The following is a 19,062-nucleotide window of genomic DNA, read 5'->3' as shown; positions in this document are numbered from 1 at the left end:
GATGAATTTAATTGTCAGTTTCTCATTCTGTCAACTTAATATGTTATAGAAATTCTCACACATGAGCAAATGGGTTCCTCTGTACAAATGTAGTCACCTGTCGCACCTTGGGCTTCAGCAATATCTGGTCATCCTCAATCTTCTCCAGCACTTATTTGTTTTTACACAGTTAATTTAATTAAAAATTCTCCTTAATTTAAACTTACAACTCTTTATCCACCTAATTCTGTTCCCACTTTGAAAAAAATAATAGGAATAATAGGAATCAAGTAGAAATAAATTGTTTCATCTTTGCAGTAATAAATATAACAAACCTAACTAAATCTGCAAGTCTCCATGACTCCCTCCCTCATTGTTATATGGGGTGAGACCAAAGTAGGTTTACAGTTGTGAGTATATGAAACACAGTTTATTCTTGTATTATTTATTAATTATTGTAATATTTAGCAAACAACTCTAAACCTACTCTGGCCCCACCCTGTATTGAGATAAGTATTCTTACTTTGCAGAGAACAACCCATCTATTCTCTCCACAGATTCCTTTCTGTTCCCTCTGGTACTGGGATCCATCTGTTAGTCCCTGCAGCCATTCTATTAGCTTTTTTCCCCCCAAAGAACCTTACCATTTTAAAAATCTTGCCCATCTAAAAATCAAAACAAAGGATTTTACCCATCAACTCTATATACTTCTATTAATTCTTCTATCTTTTATAATCAAAACTCTTAAAACAATTATCTAAAAACTCTAAGTTCCCCCTGATTCTCATTTCCTTCTCAGTATACTGTAGGTTAGTGGTTGAACTGTGTCTCCATCACCACCACCAAAAAGTCATGAGCTGCTATCCTGACCTCTAGGACCCCAGAATGTGACAGGGTCTTTGCAGGTATAACTGGATAAGAAGGAGTAGAGAGAGTTTCTTATTCAATAGGATTGGTGTCCTTATAAAAAGAAATATTTGGACATAGACATGCACAGGGTGAATGCCATGAGAAGACTGGAGTTTCACTGCTATAAGCCAAGGGACATTCAAGATCACTGGCAAACCACCAACAGCGAGGATGGAGGCCTGGAGCCAATCTTTCCCTAGCACCTTCAGAGGGAGGATTGCCCTGCTGACACTTTGATCTCAGACTTCTAGCTTCCACACTATGACCCCTACCACCACTGCCACTGCTCATCATCTGCAGGATGATCAGCTGGGCGATCAGCCCCTCTTGCACCTGCCTTGCCCTGGTGCCATCTTAACTGCTCTACCATCCAGCCACAGTCATTCTCTCCACAGGGCCCATTGTGGCTGGCAGCACCTCCACTGCTACCTGCTGCCAGCACCATGTCCTTGACACCCACAATGTTCTGCAACACTCCCTGGTGGTCAGTGCATATCATAGCAAACAGTCAAACTATCAGTCTAGGGAATAATTTCCATATTAAGCTTTTATTATATGGAATTAAGTACTTTAAATAGATTCATCAGTTTCAGAATTTCTACTATAATTAAAGCACATTTTTATATGTTGTTTTCTACTGTGATATGAAGTTTCTGTAAATGTAGAAACTTTGGAATTTCTATAATGGGATCTTTTGTTTTAGGTATTGTTTTAAGTTAAATTTGTTGGGGTGACTTTGGTTAATAACATTATATAGGTTTCAAGTGTACATTTCTATGATACATCACTTATATATTGCATTGAGTTTTACCACCCAAAGTCAAATCTTCTTGTGTTACCACGTATTTATCCCTCCTTACCCTTGATTCCCTATCCACACCCTTTCCCTCTGGTAACCACCACACTGTTGTCTGCACCAATAAGGTTTTTTCATTTGTTGCTTTCAGTTTTATGTCCCACATATGTGTGAAATCATATGGTTCTTAACTCTTTTATATGTTTTTATTGATTTTAATGAGGAAGAAAGAGAGATAGAAACATCAATGAGAGAAAATCATTGATAGGCTGTCTCCTGCATGCCCCTTACTAGGAATCAAGCCTGTAACCAGGGTATGTGCCCTGGCCTGGAATCAAACTGTATGTAACCTCCTGGTTCATAGGTTGAAACTCAACCACCGAGCCACAGCAGCTGGGCTGGTTCTTGACTTTTTTTGTCTGAATGTTGTCATAAATGGAAAAATTTCATTTTTTCTTATGGCTGAGTATTATTCCACTGTATATATGCACCATATCTTTCTCCAATCCTCTATTGAGAGACACTTTGGTTGTATTCACCTCTTGGCCACCATGAATAAAGCTGAAATGAACAACACGGTACATACATTCTAGCAAATAAATGCCTTCAAAAATTTGGGGAGTATTCATTAGAGGGGTTGTTGGGTCATATGGTAACTCTATTTTTAATTTTTTGAGGAACCTCCTTACTGTTTTCCATAGTGGCTGCACCAATATACATTTTACAAGCAGTGAATGAGGGGTCCTATTTCTCCACACTTATCCAACAGTTATTATTACTAGTATTATAGATAATAGCCATTCTAACAGGTGTGCAGTGTATAGCATTGTAGTTTTCATTTTTATTTTCCAAGTAGCTAGTGAAATTGACCAGTTTTCATTTATTTGTTGGCCATTTGTATGTATTTGGGGGAAAGTGCCCGTTCAGGTCATTTTCAAATTCATTTATTATTTGAACAGTGTTTTGATTGAGTTCTTAGGGATATATATATATATATATATATATATATATATACTAGAGGCTCGGTGCATGAAAATTCATGCACTGCAGGGGGGTCCCCCAGCTCAGCCTGCCCCCTCTCACAGTCCGGGAGCCCTCAGGTGTGGGAGGTGACCTGGCCATCACACCTCTGCCAGCAGCACAAGCCTAGGCCTGCCCTGGTTACCTGAGCTTTGGGCAGCCCTGCGCAGCTGGGCAGCTGCCATCCGAGGCTTGCCTGCACCTTGGGCTGGACCTGGGCAGCTGGGGGGCTAAGAGGAGTGGTAGGCACCATCTTGTGGCTGTAGGCACTGCCATATTTGAGGGTGTGGTGGCCAATTAGCATATTTCCTCCTTATTGGCTGTGGGCACCACCATCTTTGCCATAGTGTGAGGGTCAATTAGCATATTCCATCTTTATTAGATAGGATATACTAGAGGCCCAGTGCACAAAAATTTGTGCACTTTGGTGGGTCCCTCAGCCCTGCCTGTGCCCTCTCGCAGTCACGAACCCCTTGGAGGATGTCCAGTTGCTGGCTTAGGCCTGCCCCTGGGGGGATTGGGCCCAAGCTGGCAGTCAGACATCCCTCTGGCAACCCAGCAGCCCTCAGAGATGTCCACTTACCAGCAGGGAGGTGACCTAAGCTGCAGTTGGACATCCTTAGTGCTGCAGAGGAGGCGGGAGAGGCTCCCGTCAGCACTACTGTGCTGGCAGCCATCAGCCTGGCTTGTGGCTGAGCAGAGCTCTACCTGTGGGAGCACATTGACCACTAGGGGACAGATCCTGCATTGAGCATCTGCCCCCAGGTAGTCAGTGTGTGTCATAGTGACCGGTCATTCTGCTGTTAGGGTCAGTTTGCATATTACTTTTTTACTATATAGGATAGAGGCCTGGTGCACAGGTGGGGGCCTACTGGTTTGCCCTGAAGGGTGTCCTGGATCAGGGTACAGGCCCCACTGGGGTGCCTGGTCAGCCTGGGTGAGGGGCTGATGGCTGTTTGCAGCTGGTCACACCCCCTTCAGGGTGGGTATCAACACTGGGGTGCCTGGCCAGTCTGGGTGAGGGGCTGAGGGCTGTTTTCAGGCTGGCCAAGCTCCCCAGAGACGTAAGCTCCCAGTATCTCCTTTTATTCTTCTTTTTTTTTTTATTCTGGGATTTATTTACCTTCTATAATTGAAACTTTGTAGCCTTGAGTGGAGCTCAGAGCCATCCAGGAGAGCAGAAAGCTAGCTTCCTCGATCACCAGGAGCAACCCAAGCCTCCTGCTCGCTCCAGCTCTGTTGCCATGGCCCCCAGCCACCAAGCTCCCAGTGGAGGCTGGCTGCAAGCAAGCATCTGGGGTTTATTTATCTTCTATAATTGAAACTTTGTTGCCTTGAGTGGAGCTGAGAGCTGGCCACAGCAGGCAGGAGGCTTGGCTTCCTCCATCACTGGAGCAACCAAGCTGCCTGCTTGCTCTAGCAACGTGGCTGCCGGCAGCCATCTTGGTTGGGTTAATTTGCATATAGGTGCTCTGATTGGCTGGTGGGAGTGGTTTAAGGCATAGCGAAGGTATGGTCAATTTGCATATTTGTCTTTTATTAGTGTGTGTGTGTGTGTGTGTGTATATACACTAGAGAGCTCAGTGCACAAAAATTTGTGCACTTGGGGAGAAGGGGGGGGGTCCCTCAGCCTGGCCTATGCCCTCTCGCAGTCTGGGACCCTCGGGAGATAATGACCTGCTGGCTTAGGCCTGCTCCCAGGTGGCAGAGGGCAGGCCCAATCCCTAAGTGCAGTCCCTGGTCGGGCTCAGAGCAGGGCTGATTGGGGAGTTGGGGTGCCACCCCCTGTCATGCACTGAGCAGGGCAGATTGGGAGGTTGCAATGCCACCCTCAGTCATGCTCAGGGTAGGGCCGATTGGGGTGTTGGGGCACCGCCCCCTGTCACACTCAAGGCAGGGTCGATGGACAGATTTCAGCGACACCACCTGTCAGGCACAGAGCAGGGCCCATCAGGGGGTTGGGGAGCTCCCCCCTGTCACACACAGAGCAGGGCCCATCAGGGGGGTTGGGGCTCCATACCCTGTCATGTACAGATCAGGGTCAATTGGGGTTGGGGAGCTCCCCCCTGTCACTCACAGAATAGGGCCTACAGGGGAGTTGGGGCACCGCACCCTGTCACACTCAGGGCTGGGTCGTTGGGGAGGTTATGGCTCTACCCCATCACACACAGAGCAGGACCTGTGAGGGGTGCGGGGGGTTGGGGCGTTGCCCTCTATCACCCACAGAGCAGGGTCTTTCATAGGGTTGGGGTGCCGCCACTGTCACACTCAGGGCAGGGCTGGTCGGAAGGTTATGGCTCTACCCTGTCACACACAGTGCAGGGCCGATCAGGGGGTGGGGCAACACAACCTGTGACACACAGAGCCACAGGGCAATCAGGGGGTTGGGGAGCTCCTCCTTATCAGGCACAGAGCAGGGCTGATCAGGGGGTTGGGGCGCCTTCCCCTGTCACGAACAGAGCAGGGCCGATAGGGAGGTTGTGGCCCCGCCCCCTGTCACACACAGAGCTGCAGGGCGATCAGGCGGTTTTGGCGCTGCCCCCTTTCACGCTGATCCCGGTGCCAGGAGGCTTCGTGGCTCTGCTTATCCAGGTGCTGGGAGGCATATTACCCTTTTACTATATAGCATAGAGGCCTGGTGCACGGGTGGGAGCTGGCTGGTTTTCCTTGAAGGGTGTCCCGGATCAGGGTGGGGGTCCCCACTGGGGTGCCTGGCCAGCCTGGGTGAGGGGCTGATGGCTGTTTGCAGCTGGTCACACACATTTCAGGGTGAGGGTCCCCACTGGGGTGTCTGGCCAGTCTGGGTGAGGGGCTGAGGGCTGTTTTCAGGCTGGTGGGTGACTGAAGCTCCCAACCACTCTTTTTTTTCTTTTTTTTTTTATTCTGGGCCAGCTTTAGCTCTGAGGCTTAGCTCCAGCTCTTAGGCCTCTGCTGCTGAAAGCAGGTTTCTGGCCTTTGTTTACCTTCTGTATTTGAAACAATGTTGTGATCCTGCTGGCTGAAGCCCAGCAGACTAAAGCAGGTTTCTGGGGTTTTGTTTAGCTTCTATAATTGTAACATAGTTGCTTAGAGTTGCAGCTCAGAGGCCTGCAGCGGCAGGCGGGGAACGTTGGAGTCCTCCGTCACTGAAGCTAGCAAGCCTCATGTTAGTTTCAAGCTGCCTGGCTGCCGGCTGCCATCTTGGCCTGCAGTTAATTTTCATATTGCCCTGATTAGCCAATGGGAAGAGTAGCAGTCGTACGGCAATTACCATGTTTCTCTCTTACGCTCCTCCTACCCTCCCCAGCCCTCCCCGGCCTTCCCGCTGCAGTTTGACAATCTGTTTGAGGCAGCTCTGCCTCAGTATCTATTATTGTTCATCCTATCTAATAAAAGAGAAACATGGCAATTAGCGTATGCCGCTACTCTTCCCATTGGCTAATCAGCAAGATATGCAAATTAACTGCCAGCCAAGATGGCAGCCGGCAGCCAGGCAGCTTGAAACTAACATGAGGCTTGCTTGCTTCAGTGATGGAGGAAACCAACGTTCCCCGCCTGCCTTGCTGGCCTTTGTGCTTGCAGTTTAAGAAACATTGTAACAAATAAAGAAGCTAAACAGAACCCCAGAAACCTGCTTTCAGCGAGCTGGGAACTCAGAGCTGGAGTTATACATTGTTTCAATTATAAAACACAAACAAACCAGATACCCGTTTTCAGCAGGAGCAGAGGCCTCAGAGCTGGAGCCAGACCTAAATCTTGCCCAAAATAAAAAAAGAAAAGAAAAAAAGGAGCAGTTGTGAGCTTCAACCCTCAGCCCCTCACCCAGACTGGCCAGGCACCCCAGTAGGGACCCCCACCCTGAAGGGTGTGTGACCAGCTGCAAACAGCCATCAGCCCCTCATCCAGTCTGGCCAGGCACCCCAGTGGGGACCCCACCCTGATCCAGGACACCCTTCAGGGCCAACCAGCCAGCCCCACCCATGCACCAGGCCTCTATCCTATATAGTAAAAGGGTAATACACCTCCCAGCTCTGGGATCAGTGGAGCCAAGAGGCCTCCCGGCACCAGGATCAGCATGACAGGGGTCAGCGCCCCAAAACCCTGATCACCCTGTGGCTCTGTGTGTGACAGGGGGCGGGGCCACAACCTCCCTATCGGCCCTGCTCTGTTCGTGACAGGGGAAGGCAAACCACCTCCTGATCAGCCCTGCTCTTTGCCTGATATGGGGGAGCTCCCCAACCTCCTGATCACCCCGCAGCTCTGTGTGTGACAGGGTGCGGCGCCCCAATGCCCCCCCCCCATGGGCCCTGCTCTGTGTGTTACGGGGTAGAGCCATAACCTCCCCATTGGCCCTGCCCTGAGTGTGAGAGTGGCAGCGCCCCAACCCCCTGATTGGCTCTGCTCTGTGGATGATAGAGGGTGGCGCCCCAAACCCCTCCCCAACGGGCCCTGCTCTGTGTGTGATGGGGTAGACGCATAACCTCCCCATCGGCCCTGCCCTGAGTGTGACAGGGTGCGGTGCCCCAACTCCCCTGTAGGCCCTATTCTGTGAGTGACAGGGGGGAGCTCCCCAACCCCCTGATTGGCCCTGCTCTGTGGGTGATAAATGGTGGCGCCCCATCCCCCTGATCCGCCCTGCTCTGTGTGTGACAGGGGGCAGTGCCCCAACTCCCCTATCGGCCCTACTCTGTGTGTGACAGGGGGGAGCTCCCCAACCCCCTGATCGACCCTGCTCAGTGCATGACAGGGGTGGCGCCACAACCTCCCCATTGACCCTGTCTTGAGTGTGACAGGGAGCGGTGCCCCAACCCCCCAATCGGTCCTACCCTGAGTGTGACTGAGGGTGGCATTGCAACCTCCCAATCCGCCCTGCTCTGTGCATGACAGGGGGCGGAGCCCCTACTCCCCAATCGGCCCTGCTCTGAGCCCAACCAGAGGCTGCACCTAGGGATTAGGCCTGCCCTCTGCCACCCGGGAGCAGGCCTAAACCAGCAGGGCGTTATCTCCCGAGGGGTCCCAGACTTCGAGAGGGCACAGACCAGGCTGAGGGACCCACTTCCCCTCGAGTGCACAAATTTTTGTACACCGGGCCTCTGGTATATATATATATATATATATATATATATATATATATATATATATATATATATATAAATGGTGTCCCAAAATTCACGCAAGAAGTAATTTTTATAGAAAACATGGGTTTATAATTAAAAATTGTAATTTTTTAATGCTTCATTAAGGATACAGTATAGGATTATGTATGAAATAGCACATCCGGTAAATGGCCTCCATGGCTTTGCTGGCACATATGCAAAGATGTGGTCTTCATTGGTCTTCATTGTTCCTGCTCCTGGGCCATAAATGATACTTGGTAATGCTTATCAAATTAAAGGGATTGAAATCAAAGGGCAACAGATAGTAGAATCTGATTCAATAAACCAAGTAAAATTCAGCTTTTATTTTTTGTTGTTGTTAATGCTCACGCAAAATTCAAATCTTGTGTGAATTTTGAGACACCCTTTATCTATCTATCTATCTATCTATCTATCTATCTATCTATCTATCTATATACTAGAGGCCCGGTGAATGAAATTTGTGCACTGGGAATGGGTGGGGGGTCCTTTAGCCCAGCATCTGCCCTCTCGCAGTCCAGGACACCTCCCTCCTTACTGCCCACCTGCTTGCTGCTTCCTACCGCTCGGCTTGCTGCTCCTTAGTGCTGCCGCAAAGGCCTTGGGACTGCTGGTTTCCAGGCCTGCGGGTTTGTTTCTCTGATACCCCCAGCAGCCCCAGCACCTTGATGGTGGGGCTTGGGGTGCGGTTCTTTGATCAGGGCCCCAGCAGCCCCAGCACCAAGGTGGTGGGCCTTGGGGCTGCTGGGTACAGGCCCCCCGCTGCGTGTTTGTGTCTTCTATCAGGCCCCCAGCAGCCCCAGCACTCCCTAAATAACTTCAGGGAAATTTTATTTACTCTTCTTTTAAAAGCAATCTAGTTTGAAAATGAGTTGCAGGTAAGAGAGAACAAAGAACATGGTACCTAAGAGTGAGATAGACAGAGGAGATGCTGGGCACTGGTCAGGGGCTTACATGCCAACTGTTCTCCACCTGGGAAATGATGTAAAATCGGTTTCTTTAGTTTTCTGCTTAATGGTCTTCTCCAGAGAGTGGAGTGGCATTTGCTTGCTTCTCCCTGGGTCCTGGCTTGGTGGCCGCCTTGGGTCTGGCTGCGCTCCAGCAGGCTCTGCCTGCTCCGCCTGGCCCTGTCCACACGTTGCTTCCTCTGAGTCTTCCTTGGGCGCAGCCCCGGTCCATCACCTCCTCCTGTGTCTCCCACCGCCAGGGCCGATAAAGAGGCCCACACAGAGTTCAGGTCTGCAAGGAGGTGGTCCTCTGCTTTCAGAACCTTCGGGATCTCCTCTTGCAATTGTTCCCTTCCATGACCTTCCTTCCCTACCTCCGGAATCTTCCCAGAACACCACATGCCTGCCCTCCAGTAGAAGGTTGTCTTTGTGTGACTTTCAGGGCAGCCTTCAGGGCCTGGTGGCCACACTGCGGCCCTTCCACGTTGGGCGGCGGGCCTGAGGCCCTGCTGAGAAGGCGGGCGGCTCCCCAGCAAGTCCCGCTGCACCAGGCACACATGGGCCTGCCCCGGACTGCGCCCTCCAGGCATGGCGGCTCCACACTGCTCAGGACCTGGGAGTCCTGATGCGCTGGTGGCTGTGGCAGCCAAGCAGAGTTCTGACAGGCTGTGGCTGGGGGCTGGGGGCACCCCCTGGGTGGCGATCCCTGCCAGCAGGTGCAGGAGGCTGGCCTCAGATTTGGACTTGAGCAGATGGGGCAGGTGGGGCAGCAGCTTGACAGGGGGGCGGCGGCGGAGGCGGGGCAAGGGTGGGGGTGAAGGGGCCTGTGGTAAATCTAGGGGCTGGGGTGCTGGCTCCACCACTGGGGCTGGGGTCGCAAAGTCTTGCAAGGAGGTGGAGGAGAGGGTGCCGTGGGCGGAGTCTATGGAGCAGGAGCTGCCCTCCCCGGGGCCCAGGGCCAGCAGCTCGCTGGTCAGTGTGACAGATGAGGCGGTGGTACTGAGGGACATCTCATCTGATTGGGAGCTGAAGGGGCCGCCCTGGAACTCGGTAGAGGAGATCGTCTCCCCGGGCTCCAGCACCACCACGGCCAGGTTCTCCATGGAGCTGTCCGAGGCGCAGTGCTGGGTGTCCAGGCTGTTGCTGCTTTTGTGCAGGATGGTGGGGGAGCTGGCGGCGGAAGTACTACTCTCCCCACCCTCCTCTTCCTCCTCATCTTCCTTCTGGTCCTCCTGGTCCTCCTGCTCCTCCTCCTCCTCCAGGCTCTGTAGGTGCTGCTGGCTGTCCACATGCTCCTACGCATGCAGCTGCTGCAACTGGTTCTGGGCATTGTAAATGGAGTCCACCCAGCCCTGGCACAGAGCCTGCCCGATGGCCTGGAACGTGTAGGCCCCCACGGCGCTGTGGAACTCGTTCAGGTAGATGAGGAGGAAGGAGCCAGGGTCCCGCAGCTCCCGGCACACGATCTTGTCCACCAGCAGTGGTGGCCTGATGACCCTGGTCCCCTCAGCCTTCTTCACTGCCTTGGTCACTAAAAGCAGGTCCGTGAAGAGGAAGCAGTACACATCCATCTTGCTGTCCTTTCCCTCCTTCATCCTCAGCTGCCCTCCAACAGCAGCTGACACGTCTCCTCTGGGGAGGCACCAGGGATGGGCGCGGTCAGGTCCAGGTGCAGATATTCCTTTAGGAGCTTGTCCACCTCCTCATTGCTACCCTCCACCACCTCGTAGGCGTCCATGCAGCTCACCACGGCGGCCAGCTGCTGCAGCTCCTGTCGCTGCCACATGCACGCGTTCAGTGGTGGATGAAACGGTCCACGGAGCTGATCATGGTGATGACGGCCTCCTTGGCACGTGGCTCGTCCCTCTTCCTCAGCACCGACTTGAGCAGCAGCGGGTAATTGGTGAGCCACTGGTGGGGCTTGGCGAGCATGTCGCTCAGCTTCAGCCGCTGGCACTGCTGGTGTTTCTCGGCCCACGTCACCTAGGCCTGGAAGAGGTTGTTGTCGTGCAGCAGGCTGCGCATGTACTCCATGCAGCCCTCCTCCTCCATGCAGTACCAGATGTAGGGCTTGAAGAGGGAGCAACATCTTGAAGCCTTTGAGGAGGTCCTGGGCTACAGCAGCCCCCGCATGCGCAGTGCCTTCTCCACCATCGGCGCCATCACGCTGCCCCACAGCCCATGGTGCAGACACGCCAAATTGGGGATGTTGCTGAACAGGAGCAGGTCCTGGAGGTGTCGGGACTCCTCCCCAAGGCGACCCTTTACCCGGGAGTCCCCGCCGCTGCATTCACCCCCTCGGCCAGCAGGGAGCGCCCTAGGTGGGTCCACTGCTCTGGACGCTGGGGAGGAGGAGACCGCGGAGGGCGAGGCCCTGAAGCAAGAGGAAGCCGTGGAAGTCAGGCAAGGAGACCAGGACGCATTGCGCCCCCACCACCACCCCACGTCTGCTGGGGCCTGCACCCAGGAGGGCAAGGCCCTGAAGCAGGAGGAGGCCCCAGCATGTCCCGCTGCACCAGGCGCATGTGCCCCGTCCCCACCCACACCCTACAGGCCTCCATGGCTCCATGCTGCACTCAGGGCCTGGGCAGCGCTCCAGGAGCATGGAGGTGTCGGGACTCCGCCCCAGGGCGACCCTTCACCCGGGAGTACCCACTGCTCCATTCACCCCCTTGGCCAGCAGGGGGTGCCCTGGGTGGGTCCTTTGCTCTGGGAGCTGGGGAGGAGGTGGCTGGCAGAGGGAGAGGCCCTAAAGCAGGAGGAAGCCTTGGAAGGCAGGCAAGGAGCCCAGGACTCAAGGCGCCCCGCCGCCACCCTGCAACCCGCTGGGGCCTCACCCAGGTGTGCCATGGCTGTGGCAGGGCCACCGCCTGGGCTTGGAAGTGAGTCCTCACGAAAAGTCCCAGCAGCCTGCCTGGTGTGGGTGGGGATTTCGGGTTACCTTGAGGGAGGCTCCAGCCTTTCTCTGCTGCTCTCCTGGTGGAGCAGGGGGACTCCAGCACTGAGGTCAGAGGAACCACCTTCCAGCCCCCAGGCTGCTTCTCAGAGTCGGAAGTTTCGCCATTGGCCTCTGCCTAGGATGGGACCTCTGTACCCCCAGGGTGCATAAACACACAGGGCTTACATCAGGCACCACTGATTCTGGGGCCGGGAGGCCTCTCCCATCCACTAATCCCGGGGCTGGGACTCCTCACAGCTCCGCTGATCCCAGGGATGGGAGTCCTCTCCACTCTGCTGATCCCGGGACCTGGACACCTCTTGGCTCCGCTGATCCCGGGGCAGGATGCCTCTCGGCTCCGCTGATCCCAGGCAGTGAGGCCTCCCAGCTCTGCTGATCCCCAGGCAGTGAGGCTCTGCCTGCTCTGCGGCTTCGGGGCTGTTTGGCCTCGCTCCATCGCTTGGAGCCTGAGTATGCAAATTAACCACCATCTTTTAGCTTCTATAATTGAAACATTGTATCTTTTGGAGCTGTTGCTTCAGGTGCTCAGAACCCCACAGCCCCAGGCAGGGAACCTTGGCTTCCTCCATCACTGGGGCAACCAAGCCTCCTGTTCTCAGCTGCCTGGCTGCCGGCCGCCATCTTGGTTGGAAGTTAATTTGCATATCTTGCTGATTAGCCAATGGGAAGGGTAGCAGAGGTACGGCTAATTACCATGTTTCTCTATTATTAGATAGGATATATATATATATATATATATATATATATATATATGATAAAAGTATGTAAATATGTTATCATAGAAATATATATATATACTAGAGGCCCGGTGCACAAAAATTTGTGCACTCGGGGGGGAAGGGGAGGGTCCCTCAGCTCGGCCTGTGGCCTCTCACAGTCTGGGACCCCTAGGGAGATAACAACCTGCTGGTTTAGGCCTGCTCCCAGGTGGCAGAGGGCAGGCCTAATCCCTAGGTGCAGCCCCTGGTCGGGCTCAGAGCAGGGCTGATTGGGGAGTTGGGGTGCCACCCCCTGTCATGCACAGAGCAGGGCAGATTGGGAGGTTGCAATGCCACCATCAGTCACACTCAGGGTAGGGCCGATTGGGGGGTTGGGGCACCGCCCCCTGTCACACTCAAGACAGGGTCGATGGGGAGGTTGCGGTGCCACCCCCTGTCACCCACAGAGCAGGGCCAATCATGGGGTTGGAGAGCTACCCTCTGTTATGCACAGAGCAGGGCTGATCAAGAGGTTGAGGAGCTCCCCCCTGTAACTCACAGAGTAGGGCCGATAGGGGAGTTGGGTCACTGCCCTCTGTCACATACAGAGCAGGGCGGATCAGGGCATTGGGGCGCTGCCCTCTATCACCCACAGATCAGGGCCAATCAGGGGGTTGAGGTGCCGCCACTGTCACACTCAGGGCAGGGCCGATGGGGAGGTTATGGCTCTACCCCATCACACACAGAGCAAGGCCCATGGGGTGGGGGGGGGGGGCACGCCACCCTCTATTACCCACAGAGCAGGGCTGATCAGGGGTTTGGGGTGCCGCACCCTGTCACACACAGAGCCGCAGGGCGATCAGGGGGTTGGGGAGCTCCCCCTATCAGGCACAGAGCAGGGATGATCAGGGGGTTGAGGCGCCTTCCCCTGTCATGAACAGAGCAGGTTGTGGCCCCGCCCCCTGTCACTCACAGAGCCGCAGGGTGATCAGGGGGTTTGGGTGCTGCCCCCTGTCACGCTGATCCTGGTGCTGGGAGGCATATTACCCTTTTACTATATAGGATAGAGGCCTGGTGCATGAGTGAAGGCTGGCTAGTTTGCCCTGAAGGGTGTCCTGGATCAAGGTGGGGGTCCCCACTAGGGTGCCTGGCCAGCCTGGTGGAGGGGATGATGGCTGTTTGCAGCTGGTCACACACCCTTCAGGGTGGGGGTCCCCACTGCGGTGCCTGGCCAGTCTGGGTGAGGGGCTGAAGGCTGTTTTCAGGCTGGTGGGTGACTGAAGCTCCCAACTGCTCCTTTTTTTTATTCTGGGCCAGCTTTAGCTCTGGCTCCAGCTCTGAGGCCTGTGCTGCTGAAAGCAGGTATCTGGTTTGTTTCGGTTCTATAATCTTGAAACACTGTATCATCTCCAGCTCTGAGATCCGGGCTGGCTGAAAGTGGGTTTCTGGCATTTTGTTTAGCTTCTATATCTGTTACAATGTTTCAAACTGCAAGCTCAGAGGCCTGCAAGGCAGGCTAGGAACGTTGGTTTCCTCCGTCACTGAAGCAAGCAAGCATAATGTTTGCTTCCACCTGTCTGGCTGCCGGCCGCCATCTTTGCTGGTAGTTTATTTGCATATCACCCTGATTAGGCTGTCGGAACAGTAGCAGTTGTACACTAATTACCATGTTTCTCTTTTATTAGATAGGATGATAGAAGTATGTATATATGTTATCATAGAAATATATATATGATATCGTAGGGATATGTGTATATATCATGTCATCAGGAAATTAAGACAGTTCTATTTCTTCTCTTTTCTGATTAAAATAACTTCTATTGCTTTTTTTTGCCTACTAGTTTAAATTGTTGAATCTACTGTGAAAATATTTTGTTGAGGATTGTTGTATCTGTGTTCATCAACAATATTGGGCTAGAGTTTTCAACATTATAGTGTGGTTGTCTGGTTTTGGTATAAGCAATTGTGGTCTCATCAAGTAAGTTTGAAAGCATTGCTTGATTGTCAAAATTCTGGAAGAATTTTAGAATGATTGGTATTAATTCTTGAAGTGTTTTTACCTGGGAAACCAAACTGCTGATAAAACCTCAAGACCAACCTCCTGAGGCCCACCATTTCTTGGGGCTTTAATTCCCCACCTGAACTTGTCAGAATTTAAACTCTTTTATACAGAATAAGATTCGTAATGAGCTGTTAATGAGGATTCCTTAGCACTGACCCTAATTCTTCATGGAAGATTAACACACATGGTATGATCTTATTCCCAGAGACTCCAGTATATGCCATCCTCAAACACCTACATGAATGGACCCATTATAGAAATGATGCTTTAGTAGACCTCATTAGATATTATTTGAAGGGCCCTCATTTACAGAAGACCATTCAGAACGTTATCCAAGTCTGTCAGATAGGCACCGGAAACAATTCTAAAACAGAACGTGTCCCTGTAGGAAAGGGAGTATAAATAATTGGGTATGCCTATTTGAGGACTGGCAAGGTGACTTCACACAGATGCCTAAAACCATAGGAAACTTTAAATTTTTAGTAGTTTTTGTAGACACTAATTTTTTTGGATGTTTAGAGAAATAATCCACTAGAACTAAAGAGGTGACTGAGGTAGCAAAACTTCTACTCAAAGAAGTAATTCCTATGTTTAAACTCCCTTATAGCATTCAAAGTGACAGTAAACCGTTGTTCACTTCAGAAATCTCCCAGAAGGTAGGACATGCACTACAGATTCAATGGAAACTACATGCAACCTGGAGGCCTCAATCTCTGGGAAGAATGAGAAAATGAACCACACATAAAGACCCTGCTGAAAATATGCAGGAAACACATTTGAAATGGGACCAGGTGCTCCCTGTGGCCTTGCTCTGGGGTAGGGGAGTGCCCAAAGCACACTCAGACCCTCTGAGACAGTTTACAGGAGACCCTTCCAAGTTCCTGTTTTAGGCACACCCTCTTTAGATTTAGAACAGCAATCAAACATCAAATGATATGTACAACACCTAGGGCAAAAATGAACAATTTTGCACAAATTTGCTCATTGCAGGCCCATCTACCTATCTGATAGACCCTTACACGCATCCTAGCTGGGAGACTGAGTCTTACTAAAGACCTGGAAGACTCAAGGTCCTGAGCAGCAGTTAGCTGAGCAATAGACCAGTCCCTATGATGTCCTGCTGACAACACACTCCTTCCTAAAGCTCACGGGACTCAGCCCTTGGATCCACCACACACAGATGAAGCGGGTGCCACCTGAGGAGGATTCAGATCTTGCTGAAGCTGCTGATACTGCAAGGGACAGCTGGACCTGCACTCTCTTGAAAGAGTCTTAACATTCCTCTTTCAGCTAAGGACACCCTCCCAAAGCTAAGGACAATGTTACTTTTTATTTTATTCTGCATTTTCCAGACAGGGACTTCCTTGGCAAACTTATCCTGCTATTGAGAGTGACACCCAAAGCCATGCTCAGGATTAGATTATGGGGGTCCTTTAGTCTCCCCAGTTTCTGATTTCACTACATTCCCACACACACACACTACAGGGCATAGCCCTCAGTATACACTTGATTTTTTGTCTGCACAATAGGTCTCACTTTAGAAGCACCACCTCTTGCAATATGAAGCACTAAACCAGCTCCGCTAGTTCAGTAGCGCCGTCCTCTACACACTGCGTACACCATCTCCAGAAGACAACAATCATCCTCCTGTAAAGACTTCCCTCCATTCTTGACTCCTCCTTCCCGCCCCCCACCACCGCTTCTTTTAGTAGACAGTAAGGATCCCTGGACCCAGGGATAGGTGAGACTATGACTTTTGACAGCCAGAAGAAACTACCAAAGATGAGACCTTCATTCATTTACCCTGTGATATTATAAGGATCCGGAGTTTAGAAAGGGGGAGTTGTTACCATAGGTGTAGGTAGTCAGCTGGGGTCCAGGAGAGTGTCTCCCATTGGCCAAGATGGCGTTAGGGGGAGGTTCTTACACTGAGCTGCCAAAAGCTGGAAATATGAATGGATAGGGCCATGAGTCCACCAAAAGCCAGCAAAGTAATGGGACAGGGAGAAAGCCCTCCTCTCACTATCCAGATAAGAACAGCAGGCTTGAGCAGGAAGAGGAGATGGTCTTTGCGACAGAAGGTGAAGGGATTGCACTTTGAGACAGGAGCCTGCCATTCTCCCAGGTCATTTGGTTCCCAAGTAGAGTAAATCATCTTTTCTTTTCCACAAGCACCTGCCTCATGAGTTGGGCTTTCACTGTGGCAGGTACACAAACCTCCATTTTCTGTTCAGTTACATATAGCGCAGCTGCTGACACCTGGAAGGGTTTCCTGAAGCTGACGTGATCTACAGACTCAGAGCCTTTGTGGTTGCAAATAAGGTGAGGAAGCTCCAGTTGCTGGATATATTTTCCAACATATCTTATTATACCTTTTTTATTTAAAGGTATATTTTGCCTATGCTAAGAAGTATGTCTAACAGTTATTTGTATGTAGCCTGAAGAACTGGACCTGTACACTTCTCCTATAGGCCTTTTATATCAAGAACTGTCATAGTGTTTACAGCACCAAAATTTCCCTAGCTTTACCTACACAAATAAACCCCTAAATATATGTTTATCTTGGTGTGGCAAAGAAACTTGCTTAAGTACCTAATAATCTGATTAGAGAATTAGGTTTCCATTTCCCAAAGACTCAGGGGTTTGGCATAGGTAAGAATGATGTTCTCTTGCTTTTGAAAAAACATTTAGGCTTTTGAAAAATCCACCTAATCTAAGCTGTGTTGCCATTGGAGGGTCAGCATGGTGCACTTCTCAAGTCCTGATGTCACAGTCTATAGTAGGGTATTGCTAACCAAACCCATGTGCCAATTCTAGCCCAGAGTATCTTGCTGTACACTTTATACTTAGGGATATTTTTACATTTTAAGGGGCCATAAAAGATATAATATGTGGCAGAGACTATCTGTGTCTCTCAAAGCCTAAAACATTTACTTGACCAGTGTGTCTGGTGACTCTGACAGTTGGCATAGTTGGCAGGATGGTAAACTGAGGTACGAGGATCCGGAAGATGTGCAGGTCCGAGCAGGAGCCAGTGCACCCAACTCTGGGAATCACGACAGGACTCTGGGGTGAGTGTCCCTGGGTCATGGTGACTCTGACACCCCTAGGGACTTGGAAGCATAGAGTAGCTGCAGCTTGCGGAGAACTGAACTTCCAAGAGCCTGGCAGAGGAGAGGTGGAGCTGAAGTCACAGCCACCTGGGCGATTTAGAGCAGCCCCAGCCATAGAGACAGCCTGTTGCCATTGAGACCAGAGACTGAGTCCCAGGAGCCTGGTGGGGAAGTGGGAGGTGAGACCAGTAACTGCCTTGGGTGAATGCATCTCAGCAGTGAGGCTGCCACCTGGGAAGCCCCTGGTGATTTAGAGCCACCATCAGCCTACAGTGGGTTGCAGAGACTTTTTGGGAGCCAGAGGAGGCTTGGGAGAGACTTTTTCTGGAGAAGCAGGAGGAGGCAAAAACAAACAAAAAAAAAGGCAGAGGGAAGCTGTATTCCCAGAGCTTCCTACAGCCACCAGGAGAAGCAGCAGCGAGAAGCAGGGAAATGCCCAGGAGTTGCCTGACATCCAAGCTGCTGCCTTAATGAGCATTTTACAAAGCATAATAAAAGACTTCACCATTTGGATTGCTGGTTAAAGGGAGACAAGCAGCGGCCCCTGGGATCTGTGAAAGCAGAGGGAATGCAGTTGGTAAAAGTTCCCTGTTTGAAAATGTACTGAAAAGGTTAAGGACCACAACAGCAGCTGCCAGTACCTGTTGCTGCTGTGAGAGGAGGGACTGGATGCCCCATCCTTAGGGGCCAGGGAGAGGCCACAGTCCCTTTGGGGAAAGAGGACAGAAGAGCTGTGGGGGCCTGACACCCAAGCCGCCTCAGCTGCCAGAGCACTTTGCAATCCAAACTTGTCTCTAGCTGCAGCCCTGGCTGTGTTTGGCTTGGAGCCAAGTGGCCTAGAGAGACAGGGATGGCAAGTGTACTGGTAAACAGGGCTAAAGGGAGAGAGGGCGGAGGGAAGGCACTCTCCCTGGGCCAGAGTGTGCATTCAGGACTTTCAGACTGTCCCAGAGAGGAGGAGTCTGACTGAGGGACTGGCAGAGACCTGGTTAGGAGGACAGGCGGCAACTAGTTGAACTTGCTAACGTGGACTGAAGTTTGCTGGGCAGATGTGTGAGCCCAGATGTGTGTGGGCTAAGCTGCCTGTGTGCAGCATACGACTCTCTCCCATGCCAGAATGCATTTTAGGGAGACTGGACAGACTGTTTGTTGCTAGAGTGAAGAAGGATGGTCCTCCGCACACAGCCCTGGTCCTGCGTAACAGGTCAAGAGGAGTCAATGACACTTAATGGATGGCTGTGACTTGCAGAAAACTACAGGATGAACTTGATGGTGCCTTCTCCGTGGATGTGACTCCAGAGAGTCAAGGACAGTTTGCTTTTGCATCAAAGGGTCGACAGTGAACTTTGGTCACCTTCCCTCTGAGATGTTTTGTACGGCTTTACCATGTGTCATATTTGATGGCAAGGGATGTGGCTGCTTCAGGTGGCCATGGTGCCAATGTTATGTTTCCTGTGTTAATAAT

General features: G+C 51.5%; 1 pseudogene across 1 annotated transcript in view; it reads right to left on the bottom strand.

The window, feature by feature from the left end:
* Positions 1-1,156: 1,156 nt before the first annotated feature.
* The window catches only part of LOC308521523 (pleckstrin homology domain-containing family G member 5-like), a 31,851-nt pseudogene continuing 13,945 nt past the window's right edge, over positions 1,157-19,062 (bottom strand). The window contains exons 2-3 of the transcript in view: positions 9,590-11,139; positions 1,157-1,366 (exon numbers count right to left, since the gene is read on the bottom strand). The product of the transcript in view is annotated as a pleckstrin homology domain-containing family G member 5-like (transcript). The remainder of the gene's footprint in view (positions 1,367-9,589; positions 11,140-19,062) is intronic.

The sequence above is a fragment of the Myotis nattereri genome (assembly GCF_964212035.1).
Source record: "Myotis nattereri genome assembly, chromosome: 6".
Lineage (NCBI taxonomy): Eukaryota > Metazoa > Chordata > Mammalia > Chiroptera > Vespertilionidae > Myotis > Myotis nattereri.
The sequence above is the reverse complement of the archived record's forward strand: the minus strand, read 5'-3'. Positions and strand labels throughout refer to the sequence as shown.